The sequence below is a fragment of the Mesoplodon mirus genome (genome assembly GCF_964341445.2).
Source record: "Mesoplodon mirus genome assembly, chromosome: 12".
Taxonomy (NCBI): domain Eukaryota; kingdom Metazoa; phylum Chordata; class Mammalia; order Artiodactyla; family Ziphiidae; genus Mesoplodon; species Mesoplodon mirus.
Window position 1 is genome coordinate 29,893,458 of NC_138988.1, and position 21,063 is coordinate 29,914,520.

The 21,063-nt window shown below is 45.1% G+C and overlaps 1 protein-coding gene and 1 long non-coding RNA gene across 13 annotated transcripts in view; one reads left to right on the forward strand and one right to left on the reverse strand.

Annotated features, from left to right (window-relative positions):
* The window catches only part of FHIT (fragile histidine triad diadenosine triphosphatase), a 1,482,405-nt gene that overhangs the window by 1,381,125 nt on the left and 80,217 nt on the right, over positions 1-21,063 (forward strand). The window lies entirely within an intron of this gene.
* The window catches only part of LOC309814197, a 348,892-nt gene continuing 329,474 nt past the window's right edge, over positions 1,646-21,063 (reverse strand). The window contains exon 4 of the long non-coding RNA XR_014295645.1: positions 1,646-1,674. This is a non-coding gene — a long non-coding RNA (uncharacterized lncRNA). The remainder of the gene's footprint in view (positions 1,675-21,063) is intronic.

Below are 21,063 nucleotides of genomic sequence, written 5' to 3' on the forward strand. Positions count from 1 at the left end.
ACTATATAGAGATACAGACCTTTATAGATTTATGCACTGAGAAGTCTTTCTAGGTGTGCATACCTCTATCAGTCAGTTGTTTAACACATTCTCTGCCAGGCACAGTGAAAAGCACCCCTAGTGCATTGTCTCATTTAACCTTTATAAAACATCAGGGATGGAACAAGGACAGTGGAGTCAGAACTCGTCTGGTGTAAATGGGTCAATTAGGACTTGAACTTGGGTCATCTCTCAGCCAGTATGTGTGTCCAGCCTACCGTGCTGCCTCCTTTTCCCGTCTGTCTCTTGGTGTGTTGCGTGGGCACCAAGCTCTTGCTGTTGAATATTTTGTGTATTACCCTTAGCTACAGGAACAAACAACCTCCAAATAAACAAGTATTTACTTCTCTCTCACCAGTCTGTGGTTGGCAGTGGCTCTGCCTGCCTCTGCTCTTGTGTATGCCTCTTTATTCCAAGACCCAGGCTGGAGGAGCCCTGATCTGGGCCATGCTGCTTTCACTGCAGAGGACAGAAGGGCAAAAGGATGAGTTAAGCCTTGGAATTGCATTTACAGCTTCTGCTTGGACGTGGGTATTTCACATCTGCTTACATCGCATTGGCCAAAGACAGTCACGTGGCCAAGCCTGACAATGCGGTGGAAAGCCACAGATAAAGTGGGGATGTATAATTCTCCTAGAGCAAGAACAGATAGTTGGGGAAAAAAATACCACCTACCACAGTGAGGTGGGGATTAAGTTATGGAAGATAAACCTCTCTCTGACTCAGTGGTTGAGTAATGACTGGGAAGATCGAAAAGTAACTTTTGCCCCTTGTCTTGCCCCCATGGCTCCTGAAACTGAGGAGAAACTGCTCAATATTCTAATGCTAATATTGGCATGAAGTGGTTCCCACAAATCATCCATGTCTTCTAAAAGACTAGAATGAAATGAAGTATTCAGTGTGGTGAAGGACAGGCCTGGCCAACTAGACTTGGACATAGGAGTGGCCAAGGCCTTTCCCCAACAGGGCAGAGGACATCTGGGCTCTCTCTGTGAGCTTAGAATTTCTAAACTGAACAGGGGAGCAAGCTGATCACCGGGTGAGCACTGGGCAAGGGGATAACTGGTTAAAATACCAGGGCGGAGGGAAGAAGAGATGAAGACAGCTACTAAGGGGCGGTAGGAGCAGGGGATGAAAGGCACCGTTGGCTCCACTCTCCATGGCTACAGGATAAACCCCATCAGCTTTTGGCCACAAACTGAATCCCAGGCTAGGACTGAAAGAAGAGCAATACCCTTGAAGCCCTCCCTGTACCTCTGGCAGTTGTGTTTTGCACGGCCTCACCCCTTCCCACCATAAATGGTCTGCTTCCAGGCAGAATTCCCATCTCCTATTACCCCGATTTTGAATTAAGGAGGCAGGACACTCAGACACTGAAGCTCTCTAGCAGGTTCTTGCTGCTGGCAACTGGGGTATTTTAAGTAAGTTTTGGCTCACTCCTGTGTAAGCAGTCCCGTGGCGCTGAGTCAGTGTCAGGACGGCTAACGGCTGTGGCTGTGTTCCGGTACATACAGGAGTGTGGGTAGTGACAAAAGGCAAGGGCTCCGGAGTTAGACTGCCTGGCTTCTCTTCTGGCTTCATTACCTCTTGGATTTGAGCACACTTCGTAACTGTTCTGAGTCTCAATGCCTTCATCTGTCAAAAGGAGATAATAATAGTCTAAATGGTTGCCCTGAGGATTCAATGAGATAATCCACATAAGGCACTTAATAGAGTGCTGAGCACATGGCAAGCACTTAGGAAGTGATTATTATTACTATCATCATCATCATCATCATCATATCATCACCGTCACCATAGATAATGAAGATGAAAATAATTCTATCAATAATGTATCACTGACGTTTTCTTATCAGTAATACTCAACAACATGGTTAACAGTTACTGAATGCCTTCTCTGTGCCAGGCTTCTGAGCTCTTCTCAAGCACATCTTTACAAGAACCACTAACAGGTGGATAGGATTATAAACTCCCCCCCCCCGTCCTCCCATTTTACAGATGAAGTAACTAAGGTTCACAGGTCATTAGTAGCTTGCCGGGATGACATAATTAGGAAGAGGTAAAGTAGGTCTTTCAGCCCAGGTAGGCTGGTTCCAGAGCCCAGGCTCTTAACATTACAGAGGATGCTTCTTGCAATAACACAGAACTACAGCTCACATTAGTGTTTCTTTGGGACCAGAGTGACTGGACTGGTTGTAAATGCAGGCGCCCCCATCCTGCTTCATCCTGTGCAGCTGGGGGAAAGCAGGCACGCTATTCTGAGAACACCAGTCTTGAGTGCACATTGTGTATAAATCACCCAGTGAACAAATGGCCCAATTATAAAGGTTGGCTGCTTGCAGGATTGGAACCACTAGAGAGCTTGACTGTAAGGCTCTTTGAGGGCCCGTGCTCTTCCTTTACCAAAGGCCCCGCTCAGAGGTCAGCTGGGGTTGGCTGTCTGTGCTGTGGTTGACCTGGTCCACAGATAATGAGCGAATTTATATCTGCAGAATTATGATGTTGTTTTTAGGATTTAGACTATGGAAGAATGGGAGAGTTGGAAGGTTTTTCTAATGATTAATTTTAGGCCTGTTGAAGAAAACAGCATGCTGTAAAATCCCAGAGATTTTTCAACGAACTTTGCTTTTCTAATTGCAATGTAACATTTTCAGGAAACAGTTTTGACGAGGCACATTTCAGAGTCCTTAAACAGGGGACCAAGTATGCATCTACTTAGCATTAAGGATATCTCTGAGTATCTGAAAGTGTCTTGGTCAAAGTCATATATAATACCCATTCCCAGATTTTACCCCATGAAAATGAAAAATTCCTTTGAATTTCCTTCTTTCCGCCTTGGAATGTTGATCATCTCATTTTTTAAAAAAATTTGTTCACTTATTTATTTTTGGCTGTGTTGGGCCTTCATTGCTGCATGCAGGCTTTCTCTAGTTGCGGAGAGGGGGGCTACTCTTCGTTGCTGTGTGCGGGCTTCTCATTGCAGTGGCTTCTCTTTCTGTGGAGCACGGTCTCTAGGCGTGAGGACTTCAGTAGTTGTGGCACATGGGCTCAGTAGTTGTGGCTCGCAGGCTCTAGAGGGCAGGCTCAGTAGTTGTGGCACACGGGCCTAGTTGCTCTGCGGCATGTGGGATCTTCTCGGACCAGGGCTCAAACCTGTGTCCCCTGCATTGGCAGGTGGATTTTTAACCACTGCGCCACTAGGGAAGTCCCTGGCTGCTTTGGGTCTTCATTGCTGTGCGCAGGCTTTCTCTAGTTGCGGTGAGCAGAGGCTACTCTTTGTTGCAGCGCGTGGGCTTCTCATTGCGGTGGCTTCTCTTGTTGGGGAGCACGGGCTCTAGGCGCCCGGACTTCAGTAGTTGTGGCACGTGGGTCTGGAGTTCTTCCATTGGAAAAGGTATGAAAATAAATGTTTCCTGTTTAGCATGTGTGTCCTACTGTAGTACTTCTGATTACTTTGATTATCTTAATAGGTGCTATAGATGATTAGGGTAAACTACCCTATTCTAGAAATACCTTTCCTCAATTTTAGTAGCATAACACATACAGCTCATTTCCCAAACTGTGTGGAGTCCCCTTTACAAGGGATCCAGTCTTCTGCATCTTACAGTTCTGACATCTGCTCATGCGTCCTCCATGTCACTGAGGCAGAGAAAGAAAGACCTAGCGGGTCGTGTGCTGGCTCTTAAATTCTCTAGTCCTTACTGTAGTATTTTTACTCAGAATCCCAGAATCCATTGGCCAGAACAGGTCAGAGTGGGCCCCTTTTCTGCAAGGGACTTGGAAATGCAGCCGAGCATGTGTATATTCATGGAGCAGTCAGTGCCGCTTCCACAATACCTAATCAATTCTACTTTCCAAGGATGGTGAAGGCTATCAGATCATGCATGCTCTAAATGCTGTAACTAAGATAGTGTGAGAGAACGAGGAGGCATAGACCTTCCTGGCTGAGTCTTGCATGTTTTTTCCTACAGGCCTGATTTTGAATTTGAGGGCTCCTTGGTCTCTCACATCCTCCTGCTTCTGGTACAGAGATGTGGGAGCGTAGATGCCCATGAACATAGGGGAACCCTAGGGAAATGTTTAACTTCCCTGGCCTGAGATCTTGACTTGTGGATATGAATCCTTTAGTTAGATCCATATACATCCACATAGAACAAAGATAAATTTCAGAGGCCAAGGCACTAGAATTATATATCTTTAATTACGCAAAGGTTGCCTACCCACTCAGTATCCGTGTCCACAGAAATTCATGTTGTTAGTTCCATGTTAGTTAACTGACCTGGAGTGATTATTGTAATTAACCATCACCTACTTCTTGGTATCAGTGGGTGTCATATACATGTAAAATAAACATAACTCTGCATCCACGTTTCATCTTTTATTTATTGTATGGTTGTTTCTTCATAGGCATAGTGATTAAACTAGAGAGGCTTGAAAGACTTAAGATTTTCTTTCTTGGGAAGTTTATATAATATCAAATGAATTGAGTAAATTGTCTTGCTTATTAGCTAGGTGACTTGGTGTTTTGTGTGTGTGTCTGTGTGTGTGTGTATAGCTGTTGGTTTAAAGAAAAAATCCTCTATCCCTTACAAGTGCAAAAACTCAACAAATCGCTTACTTTTAAAACATCACATAGTATTAGAAAGAGATTTTCCCATTAATCTACCTTAACCAAGGGTATCATTGAAATATTGGTTTTCAATGAGTGGTGAGCTAATTTTCTTCACCCAAAGCCTTAATGGAATTTGGCCCAAGAAGTCAGGCAAGTGCTTGGTAAAGTCTGTGGAACATGTCATATCTAGTTACTTGTCTGGGAACTTTGCATCTCTCTTTAAAAAGATGTAGGCACATAACCTGGGCCAAGATAGCTCTGCTTCAGAGTGGGAAGAGAGCTGTCAGTGACTAAGAGATCCATCAAATGTTCCTTGAGAGTTGTAGCAGAAAACCACAATTATATTGATTTCTTAGAAGTTACTGAAGCAACACTTGTAACTTTCATTCTAGATTTTCCTACTTATTAGGGTTGTATGCCAAGTGGAAAATGTCTTCAACCCTGGAGGCCAAGAAAATGTAGTTTATTTCTGTTTCATGTTTTTGATGATCATTTTCAAAAAGCTATATGAAGATAGAAAAAAGGATCACAGTCTGACAGTAGAGTTCAAAAATGAAAAAGCAAATGAAACAACTGTTTCTTTGCCTGAAACACCAAATAATTGCTTATGATTCTACCTTGTTCACAGAATTACACACTTGTGTTATTCAATGATGTTGCCAGTTTGACTTTTCATTTTAATTTTAGGAAAGATCAAAAAGGTTTCCTTGATTTTCTTGAAAATTCAAGAAAATTTGAAAAATTGTAATGAATCAGTTTAAAATATTTTATTTCCTAGAAGCCTTTTTTGCCTGTTGTAATATGCAGGACCCTTCTCCTTTGGTGGGAGAGACAGGTAGTTACCTGAATCTAGGTTGAAAAGGTTATGTAAAAAGAAACTATAATAATAGGGATACTCTGCTTTTCAAAAAAAAAAAAAAAAGGTTTCCTATATAAGTCTCTTCAAATGGAATAGAGATGGATCTCTAAGTGCTTCTTTAATATGGCGAGTTGTAATTAATTTCAAGATGGGCAATGTATGATCAAATGTCAAATTTGTGGGGGCCAACCTATTAGAGCTATAGAGATTTACATGGAGTGTAAGGTAGAGAGCACTTCAACACACATTACTTTAAAAAAAGAGAGTTAAAAAAATATATGTATTATCTATCTCCTTGTGTTTGTTCCAATACAACCAAAGTATACAAAAACTGAAAATTGCAGGCCACAAAAAAAGTTACTTTGTCACATCGTAGTTAACTCTTGGGCATCAGACAAACTTGAACTTAAGTAGTGGCCCTACCAATTCCCAGCTGAGTGAGACCTTGTTCTTTTATTTCTCTGAGTTCTAATTTTCTCATCTATAAAGTAGGTACCTATAGTATCCATGTCAGCTATTAATTGAGATACAGCATGTCAGGCATTTCGTATAGCTACTCTCAGTATCGGCAGTTATGTGAGTATTCGTATTCGTGCACATGTTTCATTGTCACCCAGCAGAATGACATTTGATGCCACGTTTACCACATCGTTTGGTGTCCTGTAGCACAGTACTTTGTATCCAGTAGACAATCCGTAATTATTTGTTGACCTTCTATCATAGAAATGTCTGTTATTTTTGCCACCACTGACTTTAGATGTCATTCTCTTGGACTATGTTATTCCAGTTTTACTCATCAGTTTGTCCATCACAGGTGAATAACTGACGAGCACAGTGAAAAGAAATCAGTCAGACTTGTTCTCTGACTGCAGTGCCTAGCTTTTGCCTAAAATGTGGGAAAGGATTCGATCAGATGCTGACTTCCAGTAGTCCTGCACATGCACAGCCTTGGTGGGCAGGGTGTCATTTGTGCTTAAAAATGTACACTGCACAGCATGGAGTCAGACTCCAAAGCACTTAGTCAATATTGGTTTACTGGTTTGTTAATGGCTGACATAGAAAGCATGTATGACAGCTGAGTTTTACTGTAAAATATCACTGTCTTTAATTGTGTGAAAGGATTTTGAAGTCTGTTGAATGAGGTAGGAAAGTGTATCATCTCTGAGAGGGCCCCTAAGATGACATAAAGTGGACAAATTATTCGCTAAGTAGAACTCCAGTGTGAGAAAATAGTTTTGTGCCAAGACTTGCAGTAGTTATCAAGCAAAGCCTTACCAGAGCCATGAGGGGAATTTGGAAAGGTGCAGGGATGTTTTTAATTGTTGCATTGATCATGGGGGTGGGGGGGTCTGCTGGCAGCTGGGGAGCAGGGGTCAGGCATGCCAGATGTCCTGCAGCACGTCTGAGACTCGCACACTGAGGATTTGTCTCACCCATGACGCCAGCAGAGGAGTTGGGAAGCATTCTGGGTGTCGGGTAGAGTGCTGGAGGGTCGTATCCTCTTAGAGCCTGAGTGAGACTTAGTCAAACATACCGATCAAACACATACCATGTGTCACACTTAGAACATATCAGCGAGCAGTCAGACATCCCTAACCTCATGGTGGTGACACGCTAGAAGTAGGCAGTAAGCCATAAATATAATAAAGGAACACAGTACATATTAGGCTGGGAGGTGGTAAGTGTAATAGAATAGCAAGCAGGTTAAGGTCAATGGGATTGCTGAGGAAAAGAGGTGTATTACAGTTTTAAAATAGGGGGTTCAGAGTAGACAAGAAAAATTGAGTGAGATATGGATACACCCTCAATTCTGGATATGGAAACATATTGTGGCATTAAATTGGAAATAGCTGAAGGATTCACGTTTTGGAAGATGCTCAAGACTGTGACAGGATAGTGGAATGAGTTCTACTAGGTTAGCTGTTAAGATTCCTTATTTTAGGGCTTCCCTGGTGGCGCAGTGGTTGAGTCCGCCTGCCGATGCAGGGGACACGGGTTCGTGCCCCGGTCTGGGAAGATCCCACACGCCGCAGAGCGGCTGGGCCCGTGAGCCATGGCCGCTGGGCCTGTGCGTCCGGAGCCTGTGCTCCGCAATGGGAGAGGCCACAACAGTGAGAGGCCCACATACCGCAAAAAAAAAAAAAAAAAAAAAAAAAGATTCCTTATTTTAAGGAAGAAAGCAGCCCTAGGGCATTACCACTCATGACAGATGGGTGAGTGGATGGCTGGCAGGATAGATGGATAGAAAATAGCCATGTAAAATGGTCATTAAAATAAGCAAAGAATATTCAGAATTTCTTGTGTTGGGATGCAGTCGCTCCATCAATTCAGACTACTCACTCTGGTTGGGGGCTTTCTCAAAGCCTGCCCAGGGCAGATTGGGCAAATGGTTTTCTGGGACCAACAGAGTCTCAGTCCGTTGACTTGTGCTCCTTCTCCACCAAAGGCCCCCATGGGAGCCATTGGTCCTCTCTAGAATCAGACTCACTGATGTAAGTTAAACTGAGGCTTTCTTTCAAAGCCTGTTCCTTAAACTGTGTGTGTGTGCCTTAGACATAGTTTCATTCTTCTACAGACCCAATGAATTAGATGAGTGAGCCTGAGCATTTTTCTGAGTGTTCAGTGCTCCAGGCTGGGGAAATGTCAATACTCCAGGGCTGCAAATTAATAATGGAGAAATCTTTGTGGACAGATGTGGCCAATGCTCTCAGGTTCTCTCCCTCTCTGAGGCCACAGAAGTGAAATAAAATGGCCAGAGTTGCAAGAGGATTTATTTCTCCTCTGAACCACAGCAGAATTTGACTGTCCCCCTAGAAATTGAAGTTGTCTATGATAGTAAATGAAAGTGCCATTAACACCCGCTGAGGCCCATAGGAAGCTGTTCTGCCAAAAGAAACATCCATTAAAAAAAGCATGTTTGAAAAGAAAATGACAAGATCTGAAATTAAAGATCAAACAAGTAGGGATGATCTTCATAGAAAATCCATCCAGAGAAGAAATATGAACTAAAGCAAACAGGCAACAATACAGCAGCATATGCACTATTGACAAAGAATCAAGCTCTTTGCAAGTCAGCAGGAAGGGATGCTCTTGACAGGCCGGTCAGAAGATGGTAGGAGGCCGCAGAGGGAGACTGCAACACTTCAAACAGCAAACCCAACCAAACAAGCAAAACCTTTGCGTACTTTTACCAAAACATACACACAGCTGCAGATTTCAAAAGTTCTTTGAAAGCACCTTTGCAGAACTAGCTGGAAAATCCTAACAGCGGAGCTTCCTAAGAGAAATTTTCAAAGGCTTAGGAAGACGACCCCCACCAGCCTCAACAAAGAAATTCGCCCACCACAGTTGGGATGGGGAGAGGAGTGGATGGAAGGAGTAAGGAAAGAGCAGTGGGGAAAAAAAGGGCTGGGCGGGGGGGCAGTCAGAGAAAAGTTAGAAGCTGGAAACTATCATTGGACATTTAAACTACTCTCAACATATTGATAAAACACAGTGGATCTTCATAGTCTTGATACACTCACCATATCTCCCCAAAAGAAGGTAGGTTCACATTTCCCTTTAGCAAGTTACTACTTTTGAAGTACCAGCTTTTATCCAAGCCAAATACTCTTGCGACTGAGAGTGCAAAAAGAATGCGGTATTACATGGATTTCCCCTAACTTGTTTAACATGAATTTTGCTGCCTGGCTGTGTGAAAATTACCAAAGGGTCTATCGTTTCAGAGGCTGACCTGCTTTCCCTGGATCTTCAAAACTATAGTTACAGCAGGCACGTATTGAGCGCTCAGAAGGTGTCAGGTATTGCGATAGAGGCCTAGCATATGCTGGTGCCTTCAGTATACATAAAAGCCCTCAAGGCTACACGGCCCATGCAGGTCAATCCCCAGGGCCAGGGCCCTAAGCTCCTCTGCCGGTCGGTCAATTTCAACACTCTGCCTCTCTTCTTTCCTTTCTTCTTCCTTCCCTTTTTCTTTAACTCCCTCCCTCCTTCTTTCTCTCTCCTTTGCTCTCTCTCTCTCTCTCTTCTCTCTCCCCCCAAATATATGAAGCAGGTGACTGTCTAAGAATTGGGAGCAAAAGGAAACAGTTCCAATCTTGGCACCAAATGCTTTGTCGGTTGGTACCACGTGGGCACGGGCAGGGCTGGCTCAGTGGCTACTGGGCGCTGGGCATCAGTGTGCCAGCCGTGTTTGCTCTACCAGGCACTGTCAGAGCTGAACTGAGGGAGAACTCGGCAAGGCAGGGGCAACTCCAGCTAGCATCCCATCTGCTCTGTGGGAAAATCATATTGTACTTCCCAGGGGGTAGGTGTGAGGAGACCACATGAGAAGGCAAAACTGCAGCTGTCTCTTTGCGGATGATGGGTGGTGGAGGTTCTCCATGGATGTCTCCACAGGAAGCTGGCAGGAGGCACGCGGTCTCCAGTGCATTCTCCATGGTAAGGCCAGCAAAGACCACCCGCGAAAGCCAATATCAGTTGCTCTGTTTCCACAAATATTATTCCTATTTATTTTTTTCCCACCCATCTCACTACTCCTTCTTAGGTTTTTCCTTTGCCAGCCCCTTAACCAATGGGGTTTCTCAGAATTTCTTCCTCACCCACTTGCCTCCACGTGTGGCCTGATCTGGTCTGGTCCATGAATTCTGCTCCCATTCCTAGACGGTGGCCCCTTAGTCTTTATCTTCAGCCCCTACCTCTTTCCTGAGGATTGGTTCATATTCTCATTGTTTCCTAGGCATCTTTATCTGTGCCTTGAATTCAGAAATTCCCTAACTTGGATTCTATTCACCTTGTCATCAACATCTTTCCTTTCACGATCCTCATCTTGGTTAATGGCATTCCCCTAAGCCCCAAGTTGGAAATAAGAAACTGTTGAATCCTCTCTAACTCTTACTTCATACATCAGTTAGCCAGAAAGGGCTGTGGATCCCATTTCGGTGTGCCGCTCACCTTCCTCTTTTCCCTTGCCCTGATTGATACACCCCTCATCATTCTAAATTGTCCCCTTGGCCCCAGTCTCTGTATCACCACCAGGATCTTGCTAAAGCAGAGATCCACAGATGTTTGTGAAGAGCCAGTGGTAAGCATTTCAGGCTCTGTGGGCTGTGGCTCAGAGTCAGCAGCAGTGGACTAAACCCGGGGTATGCGCATACTGTCAGAGCTCCTCGGGTGATTCAAACAAACAGACATGTTGGAGAACAGAGAGCCTTTCAACCGGTGCTTCTCAGAGATTAGCAGAAGTAAGAACCACCTGGAGAACTCTTTTAAAAAAGCAAATTCCTGAGCTGCAGTCCTAGAGCTCCATTAGGTTCTGCAGGGATGCCTAGGAATCAAGTGTTGTAGAACCATTCTGGATGATTCAGAGAAGCTTGTCCAAAGATCATACCCTGAGAAACACCGAGGGTATAAAATGAAAACACGTTAGCCTGGCAACGTGTTTTGTTCTTCGGCGCCTTGTCCTAACCCACTTGCCCAGCCTCTCCTCCAGCCAGTCGGCTCGTACACGCCACACCCAGGTTGTGGGCGCTGTTCTTGGGGCCTCCATGCACATGCCTGCGTCCTTGCCTTTGCACATAGAGCTTCATGTGCGTGGAGTGTCCCTCCTAACTCTTCTCTATTTTATTTATTGTATCGGCTACGTCGGGTCTGAGTTGTGGCGTGCGGGATCTTCGCTGAGGTGTGCGGGCTTCTCTCTAGTTGCGGCGCGCGGGTTTTCTCTTCTCTAGTTGCGGCGCGCAGGTTTTCTCTTCTCTAGTTGCGGCGCGCGGGTTTTCTCATTTTTAGTTGCAGCGCGTGGGTTGTTTTCTCTTCTCTAGTTGTGGCGTGCGGGCTCCAGAGCGTGGGCTCTGTCGTTTGAGGCACACGGGCTCCCTCGTTGAGGCCGCGGGCTCAGTTGCCCTGCGGCATGTGGGATCTCAGTTCCCCGACCAGGGATCGGACCCGCGTCCCCTGCATTCTAAGGCGAATTCTTTACCACTGGACCACCAGGGAAGTCCCCTAACTCTTCTCTAGCTGGAGAAATTCTGCTCATTTTTCTCTGGCTCTATTCTAATATTATTTCTTCTAAGACTCTCACCTATTCTGGCTAAATTTCTTTCTTTCTCCTCTGTTGTGCTTTAATGATTTGTTCATAAGGCTCATGCTTGTTGTCTTCTTTTTCTCATTAAGTGTATGCACAGGTGCCTCCCACACTAGACAGACTGTGATTCTCTTCAAGAACAGAAACATCTCCATGTTACTGTGCCCGTCGGGCCCCCTGCACCGAGCAGAGATGGACCAGCATTCACGCTGTGGCTGTCTTTCTGCGGGGTCTGCTAGTCAGGTTGGGTCTAGGGTGAAGGCAGGTGAGGTGCCCAGGAAATAAACGTTAAAGAAGCACTTTCTCTCAGGCGTGTGTGGATGTCAACCCTGCACCTGCACACCCCTGAGCGTGAGTGCCTCCCTAAGAATGAGGCACCTGCAGCCTTAAATGTTGTGCCTTGGGTGCTTCACTCACCTCACTCCGGTCGCCATCCCTGCTGCTAAGGTTCCCCCTCTGGGGGCTGATTCCTGGTCAGCTAGTTCAGTATATTTCAATAAAGGGATCCTAGAGCTGGCATCTCAAGCCCAGATGCCTCAAGGGTCAGCCAGGAAGGAAACCTAAAGGAGGAGTGTGGGCTGCAAGACGAGTAGCTGTCTGAAGGACAAATGCCGCACCTAAAGGTGGCAGCCAGCACTAGGCACCGACTGACTGTGTTCCCCGTCCTTACCTCCATCCATCCATCCTTCCATTTATCTTCTATCAGTTCAGTAACTTTTTTTTTTGAGTGACTGCTGTGTACCAGGCATTCTTAATGTTGGGATTGGAGAAGAAATAAGAGGAATAAAAATGTTTGCGCTCATGGACCTAATACTGGATTAGGGGAGACAGACGCTAAATGGAATGCATAAGTAAAAGATAAGGCATATCAGCTGGCCTGTGGAAATGATGGGAGAAAAGTAAAATAGGAAAGGAGCGTTAGAAGTGCTGGGGAAGCTTTAGGGGAGTGGGTTGGGGGAACTGCTCTGATCCATACTTGCCTTAATCACTCTAAATCATTCCTTTTTCTCCCCTTTTTCTGCTTCCCGTATTGTCTGAGTCACCACCAAAATCTTTCTAAAGCATGAAAGATCCATCTTCCTACACAACCAGTAACTTTTCTGGGCCCAGATGTACAGGCCTAGTTTGGTCAAATATGATTTTCTTCCAAGTAATAAGACTGCATTTTTTTCTGGGAAATCTCCTGATTTTAAAATACGGATAACTAATTCAGTTAAAACAAAACCTCTGCGTGACTAAGAGAAACTTCCATCTGAAGGCTCCACAGTCCATCAAGTCATTAACCTTTGAGTTAGAATGTAGTGTCAGCAGTGATCCCTATGAGACCTGCAAGATGCTAAGTGCAGAAGCCTGTGGATAACAGAGATTATGGCCCATTTTTCACAATAAATATGTTTCCATTGGATGAAGCCACTCAGATTGCAGTGTGAGAAGTCTGGCCTTAGTACTGGGGGCTGTGGCCAGACAGGCTGATCACTGCACTCACCCCCGACGCCCAACAGAGGAGGAGGTGTTGATCCAAGGAGGACAGTGGCTCCCCAAGACCACTTGGACCATTAGGGACAGAGGTGGACTAAAATCCGGTCCAGTTTCATATTCTTTTTACAACTCCAGCCTGGTTCAAAATGGAACCTAAATTGTTAGCAAATTAACAGGCAAAATATATAACCCATCAATAAAGGAATGGGCAAATACATCATGAAGCATCCATTCTATGGTATGATTCTATTTATGTATCAACAGTAGCAATAAAAACAAGACATATGACTGTATACATAGATCTGTGCAAATATACAGAAAAATGTCCAAAAGAACTTGAGCCAATCTGGTAACACTGTTATCCCCAGGGAGGGGACGAGAGGACTGGGGCAGGGTGGTGAAAGGGGATTATAATCTTGCGTCTGTTTGAAAGTTTTACTATACAAAAATATGAAGAAGTTGTTTGCATCAGTGAAAATATTTTTTAAGAAAAATAAAATGGTAAAGAAGCACTGGTTATAGTCTCCAGAAAGCAATATGAAACACAGACAAACATATTATCTCATATACAATAACAGAGACACAGTTGCTAAGATGAGGGATTTCTGGGACTTCAGTGGTTCCAACCAGGCAAGAACCTAGAGAAATGAGCATGTCATTTCAGTTTGTGTTACAGGAAAGGATTGGCAAAGAACTTAAGAGTATAATGCTTTCCACAATGAACTGTGAACAGGGGACTCAAGACAGGTAGCAGCCCTCCCAAATCCAGAGCTTGTAAGGGAAGAACAGTTCTTTTGCTAACCCAGTAGGCCATATTGTTAACAGAAGTTGTATCCGATAGAAGATCTATGTTTAAACTCTAAGAAGCAATGGGGAAAAAAAACACAAAAAAACACAGCTTATGGAACTGTTTCTATACCACTTCAAGTCAACAGAGACAATATTTTAAAAATAACCACGAGAATTCTCCAGGATGTTTCTTTTTATCTCTGTCTCCTCTGCATTGCCATTTTTACTGATTCTGACACAAACGAATCATTGCAAAAAAATAAGAAGTTGAGGGCTGATCTCAGATATGTGCTGATGAGGCGTCTAGTTTCTTTCATGGGGGGCTTGCTGCGGAGGAAAGCATTCCTGTGCATCTCCCCAACTCCATCCAGGGGACCAGCTCTGTTTCAGGAGGAGGTGGCTGGTCTCGCCACGTAACTCCCTATGTCCACTGGAGCCAGAAGTCTGCCCAGTTATGTCTGTGGTGCTCACGTAAGCAGATCTGTTTGCTTTAATAAAAGCAAATTTTACTTTTTATACAGGGCTCCCAGGCTGTGCTGGAGAGTGTTTGAATGGGAAGCACATTCCCATCCCACTCCCCACCCGACTCCAAAGAAAGGAAAACTCTTATTTTTGAGATTCAAAAGAAGGCTTCGAGGAGATCAGATTTCTTCCCCTTGGTCTATTATTTAGCTGTATGTTACTGTGAATGACTTGTGGTGTCCAGGAGACAAAATGCCACCCTCTCCTTTGGAATCTTGTAAGGGAACCTGGTATTTAGCAGCAGCTGGCCTAGACAGAGATGCCTTCCACATCAGAAGGGGCCGGTGAAGTAACAGCACTTAGAAGCAGGCAGCCTCATGTATTTATGCACTCAAACCTTGCATGTGCTGTGTTCTTGGGGCAGCTGAAAAGTTGAATTGTGTGTCTGCAGCAGTCACACGTGTGTGTGCTAGGGCGGGAGGTAAGCTGGTCCGAGGCGAATACTCCTTGTACTTAAAGCAGGGCAAAATGCCAGAGGTTGTTACCCTGCTTTGAAGTCTTCTGTCTCCCTCTTTGGAGTAGATCAAAGGCCTTTTTTATCTCTTTCCAGAATTCATACAAGCTCTTAACACAGTGCCCTCCTCGTGGTATGTCTCCCCTGCTATCACAATTCCCCTCCCCGCCAGCTCAGGATCCCAAGGGGGGTGTCCACACTCTCATCTGTATGTTCCTCCCCCCGTCCCTTCTGCCTTTGCGCCTTCCCCCTCCTTCCCTTGCCTTTTTGGAATCCCCTAGAAGCTCTCCGCCTCAGCTTCTGGTGGTACTGGCTCTCTGAAGCACTCTGCAGCCTCATTTCTTGCCAGTAAAACAAGCACTATTAGATTTCTTTTTCTTTTCTTTTTTTTAAAGAAAGGGGAGTTTGGATTGGAGAGAAAAACTGCTGTGAATAAAACCAATGAAAGTGGCATCACAAGTTGCTTTGGAAGCTGACGTGGATGTGAAACAAAGCTTTTTAGTGCCTTTCAAAAGCTGGAGGACGATTTCTGGTACCGCTCCTGTGGTAGCTCCAGAACTTGTCTGTCTTCTGACACCTAAGGCTGTAGTAGCCACGGTGCAGGAAACCATACCAAAGCTGCTCTTCCTGGGCAGTGCTCAGAGACCCGTCCCCCACCCGTTTGGCAGGCAGTGCAGAGAGACCGGAAACCACAGTCTTACAGGCCAGGTTCTGTTGCCAGCTGACTTTCCTCGTATCCCCTGCACAGTCCCTCTGGGACAGAGAACCTGCAAAATAGGTGCACTACCAGCCCACACAAGCATTTCAGTTAAGTTCTAATCTTAAAGGCTTAAGGCAACAAGTTTTTAGAAAACAGAGGATCTTATAGACGGTAATTTAGACGATTAATGCAAAAACACCATCTGCTAAATCTCTGATCTGTGAAGACTCTGGGGTCTGCAGAGAACGCAGGCTGTGTGTATATGGAGCCGTCTGTACCTTTCAGCCGGATCCCCGGGAATCTTTCTCACTGAAAGATCAGTGATCGGGGTCACGTCGGTCCACTTCCTGTGAGTCCATCCCCAGCCTTGAACAAGTGCTTTGCAAGAGACCCTCCGTCCCACCCTGGTTTTCTCACTAGAATCCCTGTCATCCCACTGGGGGGGCGGGGTGTGCTGATTTTCTAAAGATCCCCAGAGCCTTCATTCAGCAAACATTTCCTGAGTGTAAACCAATTGCCAATCCTTGAGGGGGGTATAAATGTGAACATAGGGCAACCTGCTCTTAAGACAGGGAATACAGTTCAGGAGAGGGTTAAGACTGGTGTATTAGGAAGGGCATGATGGCTATGGAACTTTGAAGAAGACCGTTTTCTTACCCTATGTGTGTGTCTAGCACTTCATTATCTCTGCCCCAACCTTCTAGCGTGAGTCAGTGTTCTACTTTCCACCTCTTATCACTGCCTGAAAAAAGTACACATTTAGATCACTGCAGTGGCTGTTATTGTTTCCACTGGTAATAATAGGTGAGCATGATCCCAGGGTTTTTCCCCAGGACTTCAGAACATCATGTGGAGTGTCCCTTCCTCCTTTTCAAATCACACCAAGGTAGGAACCCACAGACTTAAAAACCTAAGTCCACTGTGACCGCTGTCCTTGTTGATGTTTAAATTTTTAATGAAAGCAAAAGGACTGCATCAAATAAGCAGCAGTTATATTGAAGATGACAATATGCTAACAACTGAGTGCTTACCACATGCCAGGTGTGGCATTCATGTCTTTACACTCATGATTTCATGTCATCATCCCGGCAAGCCTGGGACCTAGGCCTCGCCGTCCCCATTTCACACATGAGGAAACTGAGGCACAGGGGGATTCGCTGACTTGCCCGTCGTCTCACAGGTGTTCAGTTTGCAGCCAAGCCTGTGCTGTCAATCTCCATGAAATACGGCCTCCCAGGTACAGGGCCAACACACAGACAGGTCAGGCCTTTGCTGTTGTTTGTTCAGCAAGACATGCTCAACAGGCAAGTGGGTTTGCCTAAATGAGAACAGTTAGAAATGGGAAAATGGGACTTCCCTGGCGTCCAGTGGTTAAGGCCACATGCTTCCAATGCAGGGAGCACAGGTTCGATCCCACATGCCACGCAGCCAAAAACTTAAAAAAAAAAAAAAAAAGAAAGAAATGGCAAAACGTTTTCTGGTATGCTCTGAGAGGATGGCATCCTTTTTCATGGAGTCGACTTGTCTCACTCTTTCTGCTTGACTTGGGCTGAGGCTTCTGTGAGGACATATTCCTTTTCTTCCCACGATGGTCTGGACTCCAGCTCCAGTCAGAATTTAACAGACAGATGAGAGCTCATCCCCAGGCAGTCAGCAAAGCATGTAATAGACCTGGACATACTGGGAATGGCCCCGCTCCTGGTTTTCACTGTGCCCAGTCCAGTTTCTCTGAAGCAGACTAAGCACAGCGATCCATGTGGGATACTCAGCACAGTACCCACAGCTGGGGAGTGTGCAGCAAACAGCACCTGTTTGTATTAATAGTCCTGCTCTCACCTCATGAGCAGGAGCTCGTGTCATTCTGGGGCCTGATGATCTTAAATACTTTTTCATATTTATTCCCTCACAACCACGGTAGGCTTTGTGAGACCGGATGATAAGTGGAGAGTCAGCAAAGGGAGCTAGAAAAGAAAAGGTGATTTCCAGTGGCAGGAAACCCAGAGGGAAATGGGCTCCGGATTGGGAGCTCCGTGAGGGAGGAACTCCATTCCCAAGCTCCCGGCACAAGTTGGGTGCTCTATACAAATTGAATGGATGGATGGGGAAGAATATTATTTTTAGAGGCAACATGGCCTAGGAAACAAATAGAACATGCACGGAGACAGGGGTGGAAGTCTAGTCGGGCCCCCACTCCCAGGAAAGGGTCTCACATTTTGACTTTTGCTGATATTTCCATATGAGTTGTTATATGGTATATGTGTGCTAAAGTGTTAACTTAAATACAGATATTCAGAAAATATGACAAAAATGTAAGCTTTATCCTGACACGTCTTCGTTTTGTAAAATACCAGCATCCTCAAGGATTGCCAGTGAGAAGGCCCTCTCTGGACCTCAGAGCCTGTCTTTTCTGTCACCTCAGACCATCACTGGATGTAACTCTGACATTTGGGCCAACGCCAAGCTGCTGGCCATCATTTATTTCTTCCAGATGTTTGGAAGATTCTGACTGGCTTGTCAGAAATACATAACAGACATGGAGCGTTCTCCAACCAGCCTGACGTTCTACCTCAGCTTCGCTCGGAAGCTGTGACTCCTTCCTTGAAATAGCAGCAGCCCATCTTTCCTTTGCTCAAACCCTCCTTGTGTAATTTGCTAAGGATAGCAGATTTCCCTTTCTGTAATAGTTCTCTGTGCTCAGTGTGGTGTGGGTAAGTGTGTGTGTGTGTGCATGTGTGCGCACGCGTGCGCGCAGGCACATACAAGCATATATTTATTTTAAAATGTATTTTGCATGGAGGCCATTAAGGTGAATCTGTCTTCCTTTAGGATTCCCAGAGACAGCTCGGACCTCAGGTCACTCACAAACACGCAAGTCCACCAATTAGCTACCCTCTTAGCGCCCAACAACTTACATCACAAAACCACAACTGAATTTGTGAACTCTGGTACCTCAATTACCCTCTCCACGGCCTAACCACATGCAATCCTGCAACAGTTGCTTCCACATCTGGTTGTTGAGTAGCGTGTATCCCGCGTACTGCACCAGGAGGTAGGAATACAACGGGGTACAAGGCCTATATGGATCCCTGTCCTTTGGTGTTTACATTTTCATGGGGAAGACAGGCTTCCCCCCTCTCCTCAAAAAAACCATCCAAGTAAATAAGAATATCTGTGGTATTGCAAAAGGATCAACGAAAATCCTGCCTCGTATGAAATTCTACACCTCCCTCCTAGTTTATTCTTAATTCCTTAAGCTCTAAAATCAACCTTCATGCTCTAAAGAGTACCTCCAAATCCTTGCTCTATCCTCTCTCAAAAATCCATGAATTTGGATCCCACATTTGTTATTAACTAAGGGTTCCAAGAATTACTTTTCTCTTCCCACGTTGTGCTCTCTGGGAGCAGGCTGACCCACCTCCGTAAGCTGGAAGAGAAGCATGGGAGGGCTAAGCCTCCATGCAGACCTCATCGAGAGCCAAAAGCCACACATTTCCTAAGTGTAAATATGCAGGCGATGTCGCAGGCCTGAGATGCAGAGCCACGTGAGAGTGTTAAAATAAAATGAGGTTGACAGTGCCCCTTCATCAGAAAGAGGAAGTGCATTCGATGTTACGAAATGCTTATAAGCCTAGGGAGTAAGGTGCTCAAAGACAATTACCAACTAAACATTTCATTAATGAAATAATGATTAATTATAATCACTAATTAAAATGCAGGATTATGCTGTTGGTTTTGAGCATTAACAGGAGTAATGACATTACCATTTTTAATGGAATTCTAGGAACAAAAATTATAACAAGTCACAGAAAAGATATGGCTTGCAAGTGTGATTAGGAGTTACTGTGAAACCCAGGGGCATGGAATTTTCCTTGCTGGTGAACTTAAGTAAGTTTAATGCGGTATAATTTAATTACTAAGCATAGTTTTCTCCTCAGTGGGAAGAGATACCAGGTTTATGCTTTAAAGAACAAAACGAAGAATGTAAATAGCTATGGGTAATGATTGGCTACTAGCAGGAAAAATCAAAGAGTATTTAGCTGTCTTTTGCATAATATTGGAAGGTAGATGCATCCTGGCTGGGTTGTAAATTTTATTTAATTAATGCTTGGAGGATTAACAACAAAGTAGCTGGTGCAGACAGGGAATGGTAGTGCTGTCAAGTGTATCAGGAAGGTGAATTTCCATAGGAAGGACATCTCTGCTGAATAATTAATGCTCGGGACTTTTCATAAATGTCAAATTCCCACAGGAAGCAGGAACTTGACCCTCAGTAATAAACCACTTAGGATTCATTAAACGTAAGCATCGTTCTTAAACTGTTTGCCATGGCGTGTGAGCTCATCCATAATGCAATATGTCTGCCTGAGCTGCAGGCTGAAAACGCCCAGCACTGGCTTTTGGGTGCCTGGAATACCCTGGTGTGTCTGTTTCTTTCTGCCTGGCTCAGCTCTAGCCCTTCCAGGGGAGCTCTCACTTCCCTTTCATTGTTAGAAGGCCAAGATCAGTCCACCATCAAGCAAGAAAGCTCTTGTTTGGCTCTTCCATAGTAAATGTTGGGAGGGGCTCAGACCCTCTTTAGACCCTCTATATCAGGGTTCCTCAATTTCAGCACTATCAACCCTCAAGGCCAGACCATTCTCTGTTGTTGGGGGTTGTCCTGTGTGCATTGTTGGACGTTTAGCAACATCCCGGACCGCCGCCCACTAGATACCAATAGGAACTCTCACCGACCCCCGCCCACCTCCCCCCACCCCCAGAACTGTGACAATCACAAATCTCTCCAGATATTGCCAGATGTCCCCTGGGGGGCAGGATCACCCCTGGTTGAGGACCACTGTTTATGGAACTTAAGTGCGTCCTGTAACGGGGATCAGTCAGTGGGAGACAAGGCCTGCCACTGAACTGGGCCCGAAAGGCTATGGAAACCTAGAGCCCCAGTCATCTTCACAGCATAGCCATCCGCAGGACCAAATGCGTCTTTGCCCTTAAATAACATCGACTGCCCCTGGTGGATCACGGCCGCAGTCATTGTGCCATTAAAATCAGAACTACTGACTCCGGTGACCCAGGGATGCCTCGTAATCCCCTTCCTGCAGAAATGACCGCTTCCTTTCCCTCATGCATTAAAATGACTGGCGCTCTGAGCAACCGCCACTCTTTCTTTACCCCCTCCTAAGATTAGGGTGGACGGAGGGCACAAATGAGCTCACCCATGGAAGATTTTTCTCAAACTGTTTCTAAAGTCTGAAAACAAATCACCGAGGCTTTTTTCTTTTAATAGAATATAGATTTGATTTCTTGACTTAACAAAAAAACATACTTTTAATTCTGCCTGGGCGTGCAGGATGCCCACACACTGACCGAAAAAGGACACGTGAAGCTATTTGGAGAATTGCTTTGTCTACACATAAGCAGAAACTGATTTGACTAATGCTTTTTCTCCTCTTTGCTTTTTGCTTGAACCAAAATGAGCAGTGGTTGCTTGGTACCCTACAGCCATCACCTCTTCATTCTGTAAATAAAGAAG